General features: G+C 36.9%; 1 protein-coding gene across 2 annotated transcripts in view; it reads left to right on the forward strand.

Moving 5' to 3' along the window:
* Nucleotides 1–19960, forward strand: part of mub (poly(rC)-binding protein mub) — an 87290-nt gene that overhangs the window by 4881 nt on the left and 62449 nt on the right. Inside the window, exon 1 of one of the 2 annotated variants that reach the window (XM_011302935.1) lies at nt 11823–12147. The exons of the other annotated variant lie outside the window; for it this stretch is intronic. The gene's annotated coding sequence lies outside the window, so the exon portion shown is untranslated. Of the gene's footprint in view, nt 1–11822; nt 12148–19960 lie in introns of those variants that run through there. 2 annotated transcript variants of the gene reach the window in all.

Here is a 19960-nt window from a genome sequence, read left to right on the forward strand (position 1 = left end):
ATTGTCGAAGTTGTGGAAACCGATGCTGAATCAAGTGGTATTTTATGCGGTGGGTGTGGAGCTTTTGTGTGGGTCTGCAGGTGTTTGCTGGATTGTGGTGCATATCAGCTATTATCATATGCCGACAATTGTAATAACAGAAAGAAAATTTTTTTTCACGTGTGAAACATATTTCTTCGTACTTCAAATTCTTCTCTTCTCATTCAGAAAAACTAAATGCTAGGATATTGAAACCAATTCACCAGTTAATTCATTACTTCGGTTAAGTTTGGTTTATATTGCAGATGCAGATGTTGAGAAATTATTTTATGAATTTTCTTAGAAGTATTAATGGATACAGACAAGTGTTTACAGAACATAGAGTAAGGGACTAATGCAAAATAAACAGCAAAATAATGAGAAATAAGGACCTTTGTTAGGTGGCTCCAGAATGTAAAAAATCTCTTCAGTTCTAGTCAATCGTGGAGGAAAGAAAATGATTTTCGTACGAGAAAGAAATACCTTCTATGTGCGTAGATATTGAAAATTAACTTGAAGAAAAATATATTGTTATTTAATTTGAATATTTCCTCACCTGGCCCAACACAAAACGTTCAATAAATTACAATAAATGAATGAATCATAATGATGCATATTTATTAGAAGATGAGTTGATAAATGAATGGAAAAATTTTTGTTTAATAACAGAAATTGTTTTTCTCTGTCACTTGGAGAAACTTTGTGAGGGGATTCTGTTGAGGGGATTGGTCAGGGGTATATTTTGTCAAGATATCCACGCTGAAATGTATAAATGATGTTTGCCGTGAATTCTGTTGATTTATTTTCCAGTAGAATAAGCTAAATTGTGTTATTTTCGTGGAGCTTAAATCCCAGTCTTGTATGTACTTTCTCAATTCGTTTTTCAGCCCTCGTACCGCCTTTTGTTTCGTTATATCCCGTTTGTTTCACTTGTCTGGACAAACTCACGTGAAAGAGGTGGACAGGGCCGCGCCGTGGGTTCTCTCTCGCTGGATTAATAAACGAGCTACCGCATAGTAGATATGGGAGAAAGAAAAAAATATATCAGAGGGATGAGGGGAAAAAAAGATGTGTACGCAAGCGAGGGGAATACTCGGAGTGCATCGCGACGACATTTTCAGATGAAAAATGCAAATTTTTTACCCCGAGGTACACGTTGAGCTCACAAAACTCAGATTTTCCATGCCATTAAATTAATGAATTGAAATGTTAATCAGAATTAGAGGTAACACGGTGTTTACTGGGTAGAAAAATCGCGGTGACAATTCAGTAAAGCGTTTCTACAATTTTTCCTTCTTTTTTATCTCTTCACTTTTTACTTTAGGATGGAGAGGTTAAATAATAAAGTGGAGATGTCTGAGCTGGGGACGACCTAGACAGTGGATTGAATGTATTCTGAGTTTCGTGCATGTAATTAAGAGAACGGAGAGTCAGAATGATGAGGGATAAAAATTATTTTCACAAATTCCACGGAAATAAAAATAATTTATTGAACCACTGAATTTTCATGAAATTTTAATGAAAGGTTCTTTCATACACTATTATGAGTAATAATTGTGAGACTTTTTTGAAATAGCGAGACAATTACAGTACTAATTGGAAGGATTTAGAAACTGGAGAGATGGAAAAAAAAATCAGCTTTATTTCAGTTTCTAAATTATGAAGTGGAAACGTCTGAGTTGCGTAGGGTGTGTGAAAGAGCTTTGAGTCTCCGGCGTTTGGAGGGAAGAAAGTCGCAAAAAAAAAATGAGGGACACAAGAGAATGAGACGAGGGTGGTAGAAAAAAGGGTGTTGCATGTCTGGGCGGGTTCTTCCTGTTCCTCTCGGAGTAGTTTTCAAGAGGCCGAAGGGGAAGGGATTGTCGAAAAAAAGGGGGTGAAGAAGAAAGCCCACAAGGGAAGCGTGAATGATGCGAATGGCCTCGTCACGTCCTCTCTTTTCCAAGTGCGTCCGTTTGATTCGTACTTTCTTCGATTTTCTTTCTCATAATTGACAACCACTGTATTGTACGCATTTCAAATTTCGCAATTTATTCAAATTCCACCAAATTAATTTAACTAGAATTTGTAGTTTACAAAAATATTTCATTATCAAAGCCCTTGAATATCCCAGACGAATCCTTTATTTAATCACCATAAAAATAAAGAATAAACATTTAATAATAATTTAAATTTAAATTAATTGTGAATTATCTACAGATCAACACTACACTTCGCTCTTTCTAGCGCGAGATTCGAAGTATGACAATGAGGGAAGTTAGAGTTATAAAAAATCAATTTTTTGGAGAATTAAAAAAAAAAAGTATTCCCCCGATCGAAATCGTGTAATTTCTGCTTAAAAATAGAAAATCATCACCTTAGAATTGATTAATATTTTTGCACTATTTTTTTTATAAAAATATAGTTAAAAATTGACATTTAAGGAGAGAAAAAACTTGAAGAAACTTGACAAAAATGAATTTTTGAAAAAAAATTTTAAGAAAATTCATATTTTGAGAACGGTTAGAGTAAAAAATTCGGAAAAAAAATCCTGAATACTTCTCTCATTACCTACCATACCTATTCAGGAAACCCTCAGCGAAACCCAAATTTCAAAATTTTATTCGTGTTTGTTTTTTCCGAACTAATACTTACATGCGGTCCTTATAATAAACCATTTTTTTGGATGTAAGAGACAATGAAGGGTCGAGATAATAGTAAATTAGTTCATTGAAATTCAACGGAGAATGTCAATGCAATAGCAGATAGTAGAAAACAGAGGGTATAATGACTAAGCTGCATTTGATGTACAGAATGATGCGTTGTATTTGCCACTAGCGTACGCTCATTTCGTAGTTTCTCTGGTGTTTGACTTGCCAGAGGTACGGATGGAGTCTTAGCATAACACGTCGATAGGTACTCCTATTTACAACACGGTGGAAAGGGAATGGCAATATTCGCTGGGGTTTCCGCATGTGGGGCTTTTCACTTCCTAACTATACACCATATCTCGTTGTTTATTCGATAACTTGAGTTTTCCCGGTTCATTTCATCATAAATCCGGGGAGGGTTCTAAATTTGTTTTCAAGCTATTCTAATCCTCATTATATATTTGACGATTTTGCAAAATAATCGAGCGAAATAGTAATGACTGTCATTCAATTTTATATGTAAATCTCCATGAGTTAACTTGAGTAGCGGATGATGGGATCGAGAATATATATATATATGTATATCTGTACATGGAGAAGTGAGGGGATCCGCAGGGGTTAATGGTCGTGCTCTGTTACATTAGATAGTGAGGGAGTGGGAGGATTTATAAACAGGATAATCGGTGGTATCGGGGAAGACGTCTTTGGCATATCGATGAGGCACTCTCGCCCTCCACCACTCTATTTTCTCGTTTTTTTACTTCACTGCACTTTCTTATTCCTCTTAAAGTAGTTGCTGGAGCGATTGATGTTGTTTGATCTGCTTTTATCGTGGAACTTTAACATTTATGGAAAAAATTGAATAACCATAAATTTTATCTAATTGCATTATTTTAATGCATAATTAATTCTTCCAGTTTGCAGGTTCCAGTCGGAGTGGTCGAATTTCGACTCGAATTGTTCATAAATTTTAATTAGCCCATTTCATATAAATACACTCGCGATTTAAATTTTTTAACGACGGATTCCCCTTCTACTCTTCCCCCTCTTTTCCTCTGTCGTGACAGAGGCAAAAGTTCAAAGCCGGTTAAAACGAGTCTCTCGTTCTGAATAAATTGTATAACACACGGCATGCGGTACCCACCGACTGTGCGAATGTACATGTTTCTCATTTTCTCTTTTATATTTCTGGGGGGTGGGGCTCTTTTTTCCCTCTCATTTCGATTTCCTCCCGGTGGATTTTTTTTTCCCTCTTCTACCACCACTGCACCACTACCGACCGCGATGCGATGGATACCCATGGAAATTAAGGATATTTAATTAAAATTAATGAAACGCTGACGTCACTTTCAACCAGTTGAAGAGAGAAGGAGAGGGTTTGAGGCTCTCGGTAATTGGAGTGGTCTTTCGGTTATGTGGGGAGGGCCAACTAACGGCATTTCACTCACCTCTCGATTTCATGGGAATAAAATATATGTCGATTTAGGGTATCAAATCCTCGACACTACTCACACATTTATCCATTTAATTCACAGAATTTTGAAAATCAGGCTCATGTCGTTGTGAATAAAAATTAAGACTCTATTCATGACCCGGTTCTCGTGATGTGCTCTGATTACAACAGTTTTTCACATTTTTTTCAAGAGTGAAAAAATTGCGCATAATGAGGCCCCAGCTTGAGAAAGTCATGAGGGCGACGAAGCCTTACATGGGTTTTGTCAAGTGTCAAGAATCAGCTCGCGCTCTCTTATTATTATTTTTTTTTTATTCAACATCTCCCAAAAGTCTCTCCATTGCTGGGGAAAAAAAAACAGAGAGAAAGAGAGGGAATTTGAGGGGAGCGAATGAAAAAAAATAGTGAGCGTTCGACGGAGGGCTTGATGGGAGGGTGTAGCTCTGGCAATACACAGAGAGAAGTTGAAACCATAGAAGAGTCCTGTCTGGCTTAAAGGGTCGCGCTCCATCCGAAGGCTTAACCTGTCGCGTCGACAACAAAAAAAATTCATCATCACCGGGAAAATATTGAACAGGGCTGGAACTAATATACCTGAAGTTATTTCATCCAATCTCTCTTTACCCACTAAAGAAAAATTCACGTTAAAACTCCAACACAGCACGGTAAAATACAAAAGATCTATATTAGCATTGGCAAAACACTAAAAATAATTGACATTCCCATCACGATACCCAAATATTCCAATAAACTGACGAACAAATGAAAAATAAATGGAAATAATTGCTAAATCCAACTGTTTACCAAAAATTTGCATGTGAAAATATTTAGGCAACCGTAAAATCCCTGGAAAAGAGATGTTAAAAATGTACGAAATATTTTTTCAACCCCTTTAAAAGGTACGAGTGCAGTTTCTGCAATGCTTCGGCTCCCTTCTTCTCATCCACTCCCTTTACCCATGAGTTTTGGATGGAGAGAGAGAGAGTGAGAGAGGGTGCAGACATTCCATCCTCCCCCGCCTAGAGCATGATCAATATTACGCCCCCGTGGAACGGCATCCAAACGCCGAAAGAGAGAGAGAGAGAGAGAGATAAATCCCGAGACGGACTTCTTCCTGGCCAGACCCTTGCCTTTACTCCAAGTTTTCTCGAGACTCCTCTCACTCCACCCCACTGTCACCCCATTCCTCTCTACCTCCCAACCTCCCACAGTGATATTCCAACCATCCACTTTTGCCCCATCCTCCGGCATTTAGTTTGCCTCCACTCTTTCCCTCTCTCCTGACTCAGACTCAAATGGCAAAACTTCTCAGCAAGGGAAATACTTAGTGGCAGCTTAGGTCGGCTAAAATGGACCTTTTTCATTGTTAACATCTTGTAAATTCCACTCGAAAACTCAAAAACAAAAACGGCTTTTCTCATTATGAGAGGCTGAAAAATTAATAATTAAAAAGTTTCAACTGAAAATAGTTGAAAAAATAAGGGGAAAAAACGAGGGGTGAAGGTGGATTATTTCAATGAGAACTTGATATCCAATTATTTTTTAGCGACGAGTAAACCAAATATATACATATAGGTGATTATATCACTGAAAAATCCAATCACTATTGGCGTCAATTAAAAAGCAATATCCTCTGGAAATATTCGTCGCTGTCTCAACTCATCGAGACAGGTCTATTTCCACGAGCCCCCGAGTGCCGCAAAGAAAGAGTCTATAGACATTAGAAAACGAGGGTAGTGATTACCGGAAGTGTTTCGTTGAGCCTGGCGGCGTTAAAGTATAATGTCGCGTAATGGACGGCCAATTGGCCCATCTCGTGTCCGCTCACAAATTACTCCTCCTCTTACACCTCCACTATAAATTGACTGTCGATCGGGGAATAAAGATATGAATTCATCCTCGGCATATATTCACCTCCCATTTCCACTATATTCGCATTCAATCGATCGTCGAATTTTCCAAATTACTCATTGCAATCACAGATTAATTAGTGAAACTCAGTTATTCTCAAAGCACAAACTACGAAATAAATGAATCTGTAATATGGCTAAATTAAATTAAATCGAAAAATCAATTATAAAATTCTTCATTGAATTGAAATTCTAGTGAAGCTCATCATTGAAAATTCACCATTTAATGAGAAAATGGATGAGAGCTGAAAGTTTTATGTGAATTATAGTTGAAAAATTCATGGTTTCAAGGCCATAAAAACGGTGGTAAAGGATGAAAAAAAAAAAATTGCTGATAATGCCGGCCCCCGCGGCATATCATCCACGAGGATATTTGTATTTGTACAAGTAGTAATATCGAGCTCCGGTCGGGCGGTCCCTTCCACCGAGCATTACAACCTGATGATAGACTCCCCGCAAATCGAAGCTCGGCCAACTCTCCCTCATCTACCGCATAAATTCTCTCTTTATGTCATTGACTGTACCTAGTCAACTGACTGTACGCCTGCCTCTCCAATCTGCAGTCTATTGCGACACTACTATCTCCTCACTTCTCCATCATCCCCAGGATTTCTCTTTCATCCCTCTTACCGGCACTGGTTATCCTCCTCAGCTGCATCTGCAATCCCCACCTCCTTTGCCTCTCTGTCTCTATCTCATCGCTCTTATTTCTCAACCATTCCCCTCCAGCCCCCCTTCTTTTCATTTTTATTCTCTTTTTTCTCTTTATATTTCACTGGATTTTCATTGCTCTCGCCCCATAACGCCAGTCAAACTTGAGTGGTATCAACTCACTTGTCTCTTTTAAAAATTCTCATTCTCGAGAAAAAAACAATATTCTATTGTGATTTTTTTGATTATTTTCAATGGACAGAGATTGTTTTTATCATATCTAGCTATGAATATAGATGAATTGAATACTCCGGGATTTTTCGTTGAGTAAATACGGGTGATGGAGATGATTTGGTGGGTACATATTGAGACTGGGATATATAATATGGAGGAAATCGTGGCGCGGAAATTATTGGATCACTCTAGCGAGATGGATTCGGTTAGCCATCGGTTCGCTCGTGGGAATCCTCCGTGCCACGCTAGCCTCATGCAATAAAGATTTATTTAGCCGAGGAATAGCACTTGGGAAATCCAAAAAGATATCGCTCACCATAAATATTTGGAATTAAATGCGAAGAGAGTTGAGCTCTCCAAGGATTATCTTAATTTCATCCTCTATCCAAATACACTCTTAAAAATTATCCACTTTAATTTACAAATTTTCCACAAGTGACATTTCCACTAAATGTTTTTTTCCATTTTTTCAGCAACAATTTTAATCAAATTCATTATGGCCTGTATCGCATGTGAAAAAATAATAAATAATTTAATGAATAAGTAATATTTTTGTTGTACATGTAGTATATTTATTTATATTCTGGCTCTATGATTTTACAAATAGATAAATAAAATATCGACGTAGTTTTTTTAAATTAATGCTGCCTCAAATATGACATTGTCAAAATCATCACCCCCAGGGGCCCCACAGAATAATCAGTGAATAGAAAATTCACACTGCCCAGTAATCGAAATCATTTAACAAAAAACAAAACAATGCCCATACCACATCAATATTACACTTGATCCTGTCTGGATGAAAAATAGAAAAAATATGCAGCATTAGAGTGAAATAAAGGACTAATGGTTGCAAAACGGGAGTAATGATTTTCACACAGTAGTAAATCTCTCCTCTGTTCATAATATTATTTGCCTCCGTTGGAAATTGGGCAAAAGTTCATTAAAGCAGGAACATCTGGAACAGCCAGTTGTGGTTTTTGGTACGGTGAAAACTCACCCCCACCATCACCAGTGGCTAGTGGTTCAGCCGTGAAATGGAGATAAATGATCGAACTGAAAAAGCACCAGGACGATTCGTTTTGGGTTGAGGTAGCCAGTATCACATTGCAACGACAAATGAGGACAAACGATCCTCAGGTTATATTTCTCTCTCCCTCTCTCTTTCTCATTGGAAACGATCGATGGCTCATTGGACGATTTGCAATTAAAAGTTTCGAATTAAAACTCTCAGAGGCAGGCGGTTGAGTGATCCTCGACTCACTAAAGAATTTTCCACCGAGGGTTAAAGGGCCACTAATGAGACAGGTAAAATATGATCCACAACAGGGACTTGGTCGACTTGCTGAGATGGCTACTCCTCCACGTACCTCTCTATTTTGTACAGAATAATTTTCCACCCTTTCTCTCCCGCCACTTACCTTAATCCTAATTTTTTTTCCCCCTAATTTATTCAACAGCCACCGAAAAACTCGCTCCTATTTCTTCACCATTTCATTTCCACTCTGTGCATTAACTTCTGGACTATTTACATCCCCCTCGTCATCACTTTTGCTGCAAAGATAACTTAATTAGGAAATAACTCTGAGCGACTTATCCCCGTCAAAAAATACTGCATACAGTTTAATTCAACTCATCCCATTAAAAAATCAACAGCATTGAGTTAATACACTTCCACTTAATAGATTGAGCTATTTTCGCGTCTCTGCGTTTTTTTCTATAAAAGAGTTACAGCCAAACTCAATTATTTCAATTATTTTGCTGAAAAATGTGAGTGATTTGAATAATGAAGTGAATTTAAGAGGTGTGAAACCCATGATGGCCATGATAAAAAATTAGCCGATATGAGTGTTCTCAAAGCTACTGGCATAATTCTAATACCTTGTTATCAAGCGTGGTATAGGTTGTTGGAGGAGTGTCAGAGCACCAGGCACTCTGGCGACCTTAATTGCCGTAGACTCACTCCTAATTAGTTTACATTACACTCTCGGTGTCCTCTCCGGGTCCCAGCTTGCCCGGTGATTCTCGTCAGTGCCCCTTCCCTAGCCCTTCTATTTCCATCATGTTACAACGCCACTCTTCATCGTCGTTTCGTTGCATAGTTTGAGCTCACACGCCTCCTCCATAGGCCCTTCACAGGGATATTGCTCAGGGTTGGAGGATCTTTACGTCGTACTCCTGCCACTCGTTGGCATCCTATATATCACACTTCTCTAGTGTGCCCACTTTGTGCCTTCAACCCCGGGGATTCACGTGTATATACAGTCAGCCTGCCAATATGCTGCCGCTCTCATTGACGTCTTTAGAAATTCAATTGCGTGTACCCCCCATAACCCGCACTCCAGTCTGCACTGATACGTGCCTTTCTAGGGGTTTCAGACAACTACTTTGTGATGTGCACACTCGGTATTTCATCTACGGCCGATATTCACCTCTTCTTCGGATGATGGTGAACATCATTTTCCCCCAATTCTCCAACTTTTACCAAATTTATTTTTCACTCAAATCCAGTGAGAAAGAATTTTTTACTCAACTCTTAAATCATTTTAATGCCAAATATATTTTCGTTCAGTAAATATAGCCAGAAAACAATATTTTTTTCTCATGCAATTTTTCATTTTCTGTGATAATGAAAAAATCAAAGAGAACATTCAAATGAGTATAAAACATCTGAAATCCTTTGATTCTTGTGAATTTTACTGATAAAAATTTATGACACACTGTATCAGCCACTGATTTGCCAGTCTTTTATTATTCTGTCCCATGATGTCTTTTGGTCGGGAAATTAGCTGGAAATTCACCTCACGACAGACTATAGTCAGCTGACACGGCTCGTTGTATCCTTCATCGAATGGTTAAGTCGTGATAAAATTACGTAATGTAGTTTGCAAAAACAACAAATTTGAAGCCTTAAAATGAAGTTTGGCAAGAATCGACGAGCAGGTTGAATTGGGTATCCTCTCAACGACTAAGAGGTACGTGATGCCCCCACTGATCACCTGTTGCCAGGAGCTCTCTTTCTCTATTTCTCACTCTCGTACTCCCCTCCTTTTTCGAATTCACCTCTAGAAATTTCCGTGCACTTGGGAAGCCATCAAAAATATTTGGATTCATTGCGAATGGCTTACCAATCCGTCGGCAGAATACTACAATTTTGTACCTGTTGGACGCTTTTATATTCACCTCAATTTCTTCATCCGTGCGTGATTGCTCACCCTTCTTCTCCACAAGGTTCTGGGACAAGTGAGGCTCATCACTCACCACACTGGCTAACCTGACAATGTTCTTCTATTTTTTCAATTACTAGTATTTGCGGTACCCTTTCCACGGCTACAATCATCATTTGGAGGCAGATACAAATAAATCTCTTTGATAAACAAAATTTATAACAATACATTTAATATAGTCTTCATATATTTTTTTCTTTCTACAATGAAAGCACATAACTAGTACATTGAGTTAAGTTAATGAAATTGAATCGAAAAAAAGATTCATTAAACGAATTTTCTAATATATATATATATATATATATAAACTTAAACCAAATTGAAATTTGAGTAAATCAGGAAAACCCAATGACCAAAGCATTCCAGTAGTGCATGAAAAATCTTTCATCGTCGAAAAACGAATTGATAGCCTGTGGATTTAGTTATAAGTTGGCTAGAGCGAAGTACGAGTACAAGGAATTAGGCTTGGATACTGGAGGTACTAGAAGACAGGTCGGTAAAAGACCCATTAATAAGATTGTTATGTATATAACAATTTTGAAATTGTTATATATATATATTTTATCAAATATCTATATAAATAGTAAATAAATTGGGTGATGCGAGATGGTATGATCTTATTAGCGGGTCTTTTACCGACCTGTCTTCTAGTACCTCCAGTATCCAAGCCTAATTCCTTGTACTCGTACTTCGCTCTAGCCAACTTATAACTAAATCCACAGGCTATCAATTCGTTTTTCGACGATGAAAGATTTTTCATGCACTACTGGAATGCTTTGGTCATTGGGCCAACATTTATATACTATAATGATTAAATTGTTGTCTGTATTTTTTGAAAAGGGAATACGTGAAAAAGGGATTTTCCTGATTTACTCAAATTTCAATTTGGTTTAAGTTTGATATGTTTTTAAAACAAATTAATAGAAATGTTTATATATCATTTGAAATAACATGTTTTCATCGCTTCCGCTGCATCTGGTTCAGGTGCGCTTTTGTAGAATCATTGAGGCATTTCAATTCAATTTTTCACCGTTTTATCTCCAATGTCCTAATGTGCACTTCGATTTTTTCAATTCTACCTAATAAATCGAGAGTCATCTACGATAGTATGTCGAATCTCACATAATATCACGCTGCAAAAAAAAAGTAATTCTATTTATAATATAAATTCATCATAATCTCGGTCATCCTCGCAATTACTCATGTATGAACTCATCAAACATGTCGTCTAAAATCGTAAGGAGCAAATGAGAATTATAGAAAAAGTCGAATATTTAACTTTTGTAATCAACATTAAACTGAGAAAACTGTGCAAGACCATTTTTCATAGTTCTTACTTCCCTCTACAATAAAGATCCTGGAAAAAATAGCGTTAGCCTTTGTACATTCAGAGGTATTACACTGATTTCTTAAGCTTTAGCTCTTCGCTATATTGAACGCGAATGGCTGAGGAAAGGAAAGATAGAATTGACAGATATTCGTGGAGCAGTTCAATTGTCCAGATACTTTGGCTTTTGATCTCTCCGCGATTTTTTATTCTCTGAAAAATAAAAAAAAAAAGAAAAATAAAAAGTAACAATGGCATAATGTGTGATGTCGAAGCTTCTGTACAAGGTTCGACATATCGCGAATTGTTAGATGCGCACGAATAGATGCGCAATGTTGCAGTGAATCGCGATGGGACGCTCAGTGTCGCGTCAGCCCCCGGCCCTGCTGCACCACGTTAACCAATCCAGAATCCAGATTAACCTTGTACCTTGCATCTTGTCACATACCCATTGACTCCAGTTAACCGAACTCCACCCAATTACCCACCACAATCAATCAATCCCGTTTACTCAAAGCAAACACACGTACACAACGATAACAGGACATTCATTCACAACAAAAACACATTCCTCATCCCCTCACGAAATATCAACGTGTCATCATCACTTCGGAAATTCCTAAAAAGCCGAGGAGTCTGCTGGTGCCAGTACCAAGTGCCGTTTGAGGACCCGAAGCATTGGATAACCCCGTCATTGGCAAGTCCACTTTTTCTTTCACCTCTTCAATTCAATTAATCAATAATTCCTTCAGGGAAGAGACCAAATTTGCACTGGATTTTTCAGCTTCTTGCCTGGGTCTATTAGAAATTTTGTCGATGAAAATTCATCGTTTACGCGCAAAATTTCTCAAGATTTGATGGAAACGCCTAGATTTTCAATATTTACAAATTTTTCATAGTTTCTCCTGAAAACCTGGAATGTCCTTCAATTTTCAGGGCAATATGAAGTTTCATGAATTTTTTCTCATAAATTAACATCACTGTAACTTAGCGATAAATGTATCAATTTTTCGCAACACTGAAACACTGGGATAAACGTTGAGGACACACGTGTGCGGAAGGTAGTTATCGATTGCCTAAGAATATCACTTGCTTACTCCAGAATTAATGTATTTACGAGAAATGAATAAAAAACCGAGTAAAAACTACATAGAAAAATAATTTTAAAAAAAGCGAATAATGTTATGTCTGCTTCCGGCTGTTTTGCAATTCTCTCCCTGCCGAAATTTCCATCTCGGGGTTGAAAAAAAAAATGGGAACAATTAATCTATAATTCAGGTGGCCCAAGAGGCAGAATGTCCAGGGGTCCACTTTGCCCGAGAATGGAAGACAAATACTCGACTTGGTGGAAGTTGATATAGTTGCCTGGGCTCTTTGAGGGGGGCAAAACTGGGCATCTCTGGAAACTTTCGACTGCCATACGAATTTCGGGGAAACAATCTCCACCTCTTGTGACTACTAAAGTTTTCAGTGGGCTTGAGCCCCCCTGTTTCAGTATTTTGGGGAGTTTTAATCCATTTTGCCGTGCCCTCCAAGCAGCTCAAGTTGTGAAGGCGTATCAAATCATCGGAAACTCACACAGAACGAGGCTCAGAGGGGAGCAATGAAGTTTTGAGAAGTAAACATGAGAAAAAAATAGTTGAAAAGGTTAAAAGATTTTTTAAATACCCTGGGAAAATGAGGTTTTGCGAGTTGAAGATATCAAGTTTTTTCGGTGGAGGTTTTTCTTCGTTTGATTTATCAAAATAAATAACTTTGAAAATAGTGGATACTGAGTTTTACTTGGTTGTATTGAATTTGGCTTGGGTTTTGAGGAGGAGAAAGAACTGAGGATAGCCGGTGGCAGGGTCGTGAATGCCGTTCTGGTATCTATTATTATTTGGAGACATAGGCACTGAGACAAGTGCAACGTAGAGTGGCATTTTCGCACAGGTCCGGGGAGGATGTTAATAACTTTGTCGGTGATTAAAATAGAATTCACGCGCCAAGAAACTCGGTGCAAAGCGCTTATAAACTCCTGCAGACCCTGTCTCCCCTCATGGGGAAAAGTAACAGCCAGTGGAGACTATCAGTGAGGCGTATTTACGGGAAATATAACGCTAACACAATGGCATTCATCGTTAACATTCTCGTTCACCAAAATCCTCGATTGTTCAAAATTTTCACTTTACATCGATTAATTGAGGTTGATTATTGCGCTCGGATACAGTTCAAATTCAATATCAAAGCGATTGTTTAAAAACAATTGGAGATATCTGTTATGAAAAATGACAATAAAATTCGACCTGGAATAAGCAGGAGTTCAGTAGTATGTCAGGTGAATGACGTTCATAACTCTAAAAATAACAATACACAATACAATTGGGAAAAAAAGTATAAATGAAAAATGGAGCTGTGACAATTGGGTCGTGTTGTTGGGAAATATAGGTAAATGACGATCATTGAATGACGCGAGTTTTGTTATATTTGGTGATTGAGATATTGAAAATAGTAGTGGATAGGGACAGGTTGGATGTGTGTGTCTGGAAGGTAGGTTGTGCCGACGGATACCAAAAGGGAGAGGTGGAGAGAGATGGATGGCCAAACTGTGCGCTCACCACTCTGTTCGTACCTAGGGCGATGTACATATGTATTACTACATTGACGTTCTCACGCACATGTTGGGGTAGAGGAGGGTTGTATGTAACCGATCGATTCTCTCGTCCAGCGGGCAAAATTATTCCCGGCATACCATCGATGCATACCGATTCATCACCGGCATTTCTCAAATTCTCGGAGACCAGTCGTGGCGATAGGTGTTGAGTCCTAGATCTCCGGTTCTACCGAGCATTCGCTTATCAAAATATTTTTCCCCTCTTTGCCTCGTATTCGGTATTTGTTCCAAATGCGTTATCATTCAATCCCGAAAGAGAAAATTTATTTATTTTTTTAATTTTTCATTTTTCACTCTTTTCTTTCTTGAAGAGAACACCCTCACACAGATAGCAATAGAGTCAAACTTTCTCCAATGTTGCAATGAAAATACCCATTTTTATTTTTGTATAATTGATTTTTTTTCCGTGCGAACTTTCAATCGATAGAATATTTTTCGCCAAAAATTTACATCATTTAGTAACTGATCTGCATCATAACAGCCACATTATTTCTCGGTCTTGATACCCGTGAATTCTTCGAAGATACGAACTTTCCTCCGGCGTTGAATTCAAAATGAAATGAGCCAGGTTCGCTTAAAAACTTAGGCTGCATACTTCAAAATTTATTGTTGAAACATTGACTTTATAAAAAAGAGGGAATAGACGTTATTTGGATGGCTTGAAGGTGGTGGAGGATTTGAGGGTCTGACTGGGGTAATATTTTGGAGAGAAATACAAGCAGTCCGTCGGCGCTAGAACTTGCAAAGCGATTCAATTTGTTGCTAGGTTCGTTCCACTCACACCCAGCCAACCCGCCGATGCATCGCAAGTTCTAGCATAGATTATTCCAGCCATGAAGTTTGCCAAAGTGAGGGTGGTTGACTCGGCTGTTTTGAATCATGTCTAAGATTGAATTTGAATATCACTGGATGCCACACGCATTTATCGTTATGGCGTGTGTCTGTGATTGATTAGTATTTCGATGGATGTTCGTTCTATACATATTCTTTTTTATTCTTCAGTTATATTTTTCTTTTTAGCGGAGTTTTATTGAAAAGCTGTCGCTGTTATCTTTCCACTGTCCCTAGGTAACTCATTGGGTGCGCTCTCTCGCTCACGAAGCATGAGAGCGGCCCTTTCTACTCCAATACGCTTCAGATGTGGGTGGAAAGGGGGAGGGGGTACGATAACGCCCGTGACAGACGTGTTTGTGTCGTGGCAAAAGTTTCTAGCTGTGTGACTGGCAAAAGCGAGAGAATATGAGGAATGAGATACAGGAAAGTAATGTGGTTGGAGTTTACAACTGAAGGGTGGGAAGTCGAGTACAATGGCTGCTATCTGTTTATTTGATGGGTGGAGTGCATTTATTGATATTTATGAGGTTTCATTCAAATTCTCTTTTCTATCGATATCCAATTGAAAAAAAATGTATGGAATTTTGTGGTCAAGTTGTGGAGTCAGATCAGTTTGTTCAGCTGTCCGACTTTTTTCGACAAATCTTCGATAACAAAGAAGTTTATTAAATATCTGGTCAAACATTGTTTTTGCAGAGATAGGTGAGTCGCTACTATAATTGACAGTATTTTCTTTTAATATTTTACTCCTGAATTGTTGCATCAAAATATGCATTTATTAATTTCCTTTGAGTTTTTAAAAGACTTTTCTTATTGAAAATCCATAATGCTGGATAAATCGATGGAAACGTTAAATTTCATTTCAAGTAGTATGTGAAAATTAATTAAAAACTAATTACATGAAGAAAATGCATTGAGATATGCGGGAGCGTATCGGCAGAGTAACCATTTGGAAATTCTCACGTCTCACCTTCTCACTCGCCAGGCCGAAAGCTCCCACTACTATTCTCACATGAACATTTTTAATCAAAATAAAAATGCCGCTCAATATATAAAAATGATATCACTTTCATTGCATATATCGCTTACGCTCTTTCTATGGATGCCACAGTATTGTATTACGTTTCAAGGACGAGGTTGGCTTTGTTTTTCACGCTAGGATTATTATCACACGGGTGAAAATCAAAATATATGCCCAAGTGGCGTACATTAATGTAAAATATTACATTTCAGTGTGCAGTAACCGACTAATTATATGCGGGAAGTGAAACTTCCCGTGTATAATCTACCAATTACCGCACCGTGGTAAAAGTGGCACGGCGGGCTCGCGGCAATGTTGCCCTGATATCAACGCAATGGTACTAGAGTTTTTACTTCAATAGAATATTATTGATTGTTCAAATCAGATCGGATCAACCTATACAGTATCGATCTGCATCAGGTCGATTCTTCTTGTATCGCTTCACGGAAGATTGATTGAAAAAAAATGTTCTTCCCACTGTTTCCGCAACCGAGATGAAAGCTTGCTTTCATAATAAAAATAAATTCATAACATCAACACAAATCGGGGAATGAAGACTGAATGAAGGTTTATTAAAACGTTTCATGAGAAGAAAACAATCGCAAAATTAATTGTTAATAGCTGAAGAACTTTGCTACCTGCATTAGAATAGAAAAACCAACTAATTTAGTAACAAATTCAGTCATGTTTAAATTTTAAATTTTCAATATTTATAACTTCATAGAAACCTATCAAATACACAATATTATGATTTTAACAATTGTTTTCCTCAATTGCTTTCTTCTGACCCAATGTCAGATAATTTGTCAAATTGGAATAAGTTTAAACTAAAATAATTCGTAACTGTTGAGAGTGAAGGATTAAAGTTAGGGTTTCAAGAGTTAGAAAGAAAAAATTTTTTAATGAGTTCAGCATCTTTTTTACAAGTTTTCAACCAGCACTCATATTACGTTGTGTGAGCCAGTTATCTTGTAGATAATCATTTTGGTATTAGAGACAGACATAGTACCGTACAACAACTTGGTAGAATAGTGGATGATATTAGTGTAAATTTTAAATACTATGTCAAATGAAAAATCTCATTAAAACAACTAAAATTTAACTGATCATTTTTAATAAAAAAAATGTCTAGTTTAACTTCCCCAAAGCGTTCTATAAGCTGGGTGGTGGAGTGTGGAGATTCCTGGCCCTCTGTACGGGATCATAAAACGACATGTTGGTACGCCAATAGACAATGGCCACGCAGAAAGATGTTAGATTTAATGACAATCCTGTGCAGATCATTCAATCACCACAATTTTCACCTCAGCTCACCCGATCACCTAATATCGTAGAGCGCTAGAGGCCACCGTTACATTTCTGTACACTGTTAAAAATATCTAGAGTGGAATTACTACAAATGTGATGGAAGCTTTGTGCAATTACGGTATAGTAAAATTGCAACACAATATCATACGCGGTTACATATCTTGTACGCCAATTTTCCGGTGCATAGAAGCAATATTCTTATGGAGGAGTATAGGAGAGTTACTACATAAAGAACAAAGTTTCGTCTACTCACAATGTAAGTTTATCTAATGGATGTACTGTTATTCTCGGAATTTGAAAATTAATATCACAAGACCAATGCAGTAATTTTCGTAAACATTGGTGTAGTAAAAATCGGATTACAGTACTTGCAATATCTCGTACACGTGTTAATTTCTGATACAGTTTTCCTATATAATAGTTAAAATTTTATTATACTACAAGGAAAGAAAAATGCAATTAAAGTATGATTCTCACAGACAAGACCGCTAAATTTATTTTTGAAAATTTAGGAAAATATTGAACTTACGAAAATACTTAGTTCTAGTCAAGGTCCGGGTGGACTATCTATCGAATATCTTTTGCTTAAATTTTATCTTTTTAGCCTAAAATACATTAAAATTGGGGTCAAACTTGTTTGCGGGAGCTAGGCGATTGGTTATAAAAAAATAATGAAAAAAAAGAGGAGAAATTATTGAAGGGCACTAAAGAGCGATATTATTTAAAAAGAATCTACTAAGTTTACGAAAAAATAATAAAAATTACGCAGCTTCCCATTGCTCTCTAGGAGATTGAGTGACAGCTGGATGGAGTAGTAAGCTACGTATTTTCTATTATTTTTTAGCAAACTTGGTAAATCCTTTTTAAATAATATCGATCTTTAGTGCCCTTCAATAATTTTTCCTCTTTTTTTAATTATTTTCTTATAATCACGCGCCTAGCTCTCGCACCACAAATTTGACCCCAATTTTAATGTATTTTAGGCTAAAAAGATAAAATTTAAACAAAAGATGACATTCGATAGATAGTCCACCCGGACTTTAAGTTTACATTACTTGATCTAGTCTCCCCCATCCATTTAGGTCTGCAACCCGTTGATCAACCTTTTCACCCGCGTATTGGATGGCATAATCTTCCTTTTTTGGATCCTCGCTTATATCTTTTTCTGGGACTGATTTTCAAAAGACACCTGTAACAGGAAATCATTACAATATGAGAATAACTAATACTATACTGAAGTCACCATAAGTTTTAACATTGATTTTAGGAGTGGGGGACATGGTTACAAGTGGTAACTACGTGGAGTGGGGGTACAGAGAAGTAAAAACTTATGCTGACTTTAGTATATAATAAATTCTATGTACTATGGTAAATTTTTCAGTTCAATTGTTCTGTTCTGTTTAACTGTTTAGAACAGACATATTTTCCATCAATATTTCCACAATTACGTGAACCTTGTAATGTCAAATTTCTTTTCTTGAACTGAAAGTTATGGGATCGTGATAAATGAAATCTCCATTGTGGAGTAAAGAAATATGAAATCTATTATGATTTTTCAGTTTCTATTCAATTCATTTCATTCATTCAAGTATAGCATACTGTTATATAGTGGAATAGGAAATGTTAAACAACTATGATAATTTTACCCTATTTGGGTGCCGTAAAATTAACGAAAATGCAAGATTCAGCTATTCGAATTATTGAATATAATACTGATCCCTCACATAAACTGTGATAGAGAGGGGCAGGGGAGGTTCAAGAATCTCAGGCGCAATTGTGGGACCTGTACGGAACTACAATGGTGTATTTATTTTCACGCCTTAATCGCCCTTTTCTCACTCTCTTTTTCTACTTGTCTTGGCTTTTTTAAGGGGCTTCACTTGGTTAATATCAAAGAAATTCTGGTTTCAATGATCTTTATTGATAGGATTGATAGGTCTAAACTGTACTTTTACCAAATTGCAATAATAATAGCTAAATTTTCGAACCTATCAGAGTCTACGGACATTAAATATTATCAATAACTTCTGTTAAATAGTTCGGGGAACATATGGACTCAAAACTAACGTATGTAACATATATAAATGAAATTATAGAAAAGCCTGTATCGTTCAACGGAAGATATACCCCTTAATACCTAAAGACTCAAAGATCTTTAGACATGTATAATAAACTTTCAATTTACAAAATGTTTCTGACACCTATCTTAACATGTGAATGATGATGCCTTAGGAGAAAATCCATTATCAAAAGATGTTACAAAATTTCAAGTCGTAACCTATAACTATTTATTATCATTTATTAGAATCATAAACTCCCATCTGACAGCCATGACATCTTTTATAATTAGTCCAGGGAAAAAAATACATATATAAGATTTTTTATAAATTCTTGAAAGGCAATTCTCAAAATCTGTTTTTTTTATCCGAAGTTTCCAACAAAAACGATATTTTGCATGACCAAACCGTACATGCAATTAGAAGCTTCAAACAAAATTGTGAACACATCTCACTCGCAAACGTACCTAAAAAACTCAACGGTAGGTTAAACTTTAATAAATTAATAGGAACTACTTTCATAAATATTTAAGTTGCACTAATGTATATTTTATTATATATAGACGTAAGCAACATGAATGTACACACAGAAAACACTATACTTAAAATACGAGATTTAGAATGTCATTTACGGGAT

This window comes from Fopius arisanus, unplaced genomic scaffold (assembly GCF_000806365.1).
Source record: "Fopius arisanus strain USDA-PBARC FA_bdor unplaced genomic scaffold, ASM80636v1 scaffold00030, whole genome shotgun sequence".
Lineage (NCBI taxonomy): Eukaryota > Metazoa > Arthropoda > Insecta > Hymenoptera > Braconidae > Fopius > Fopius arisanus.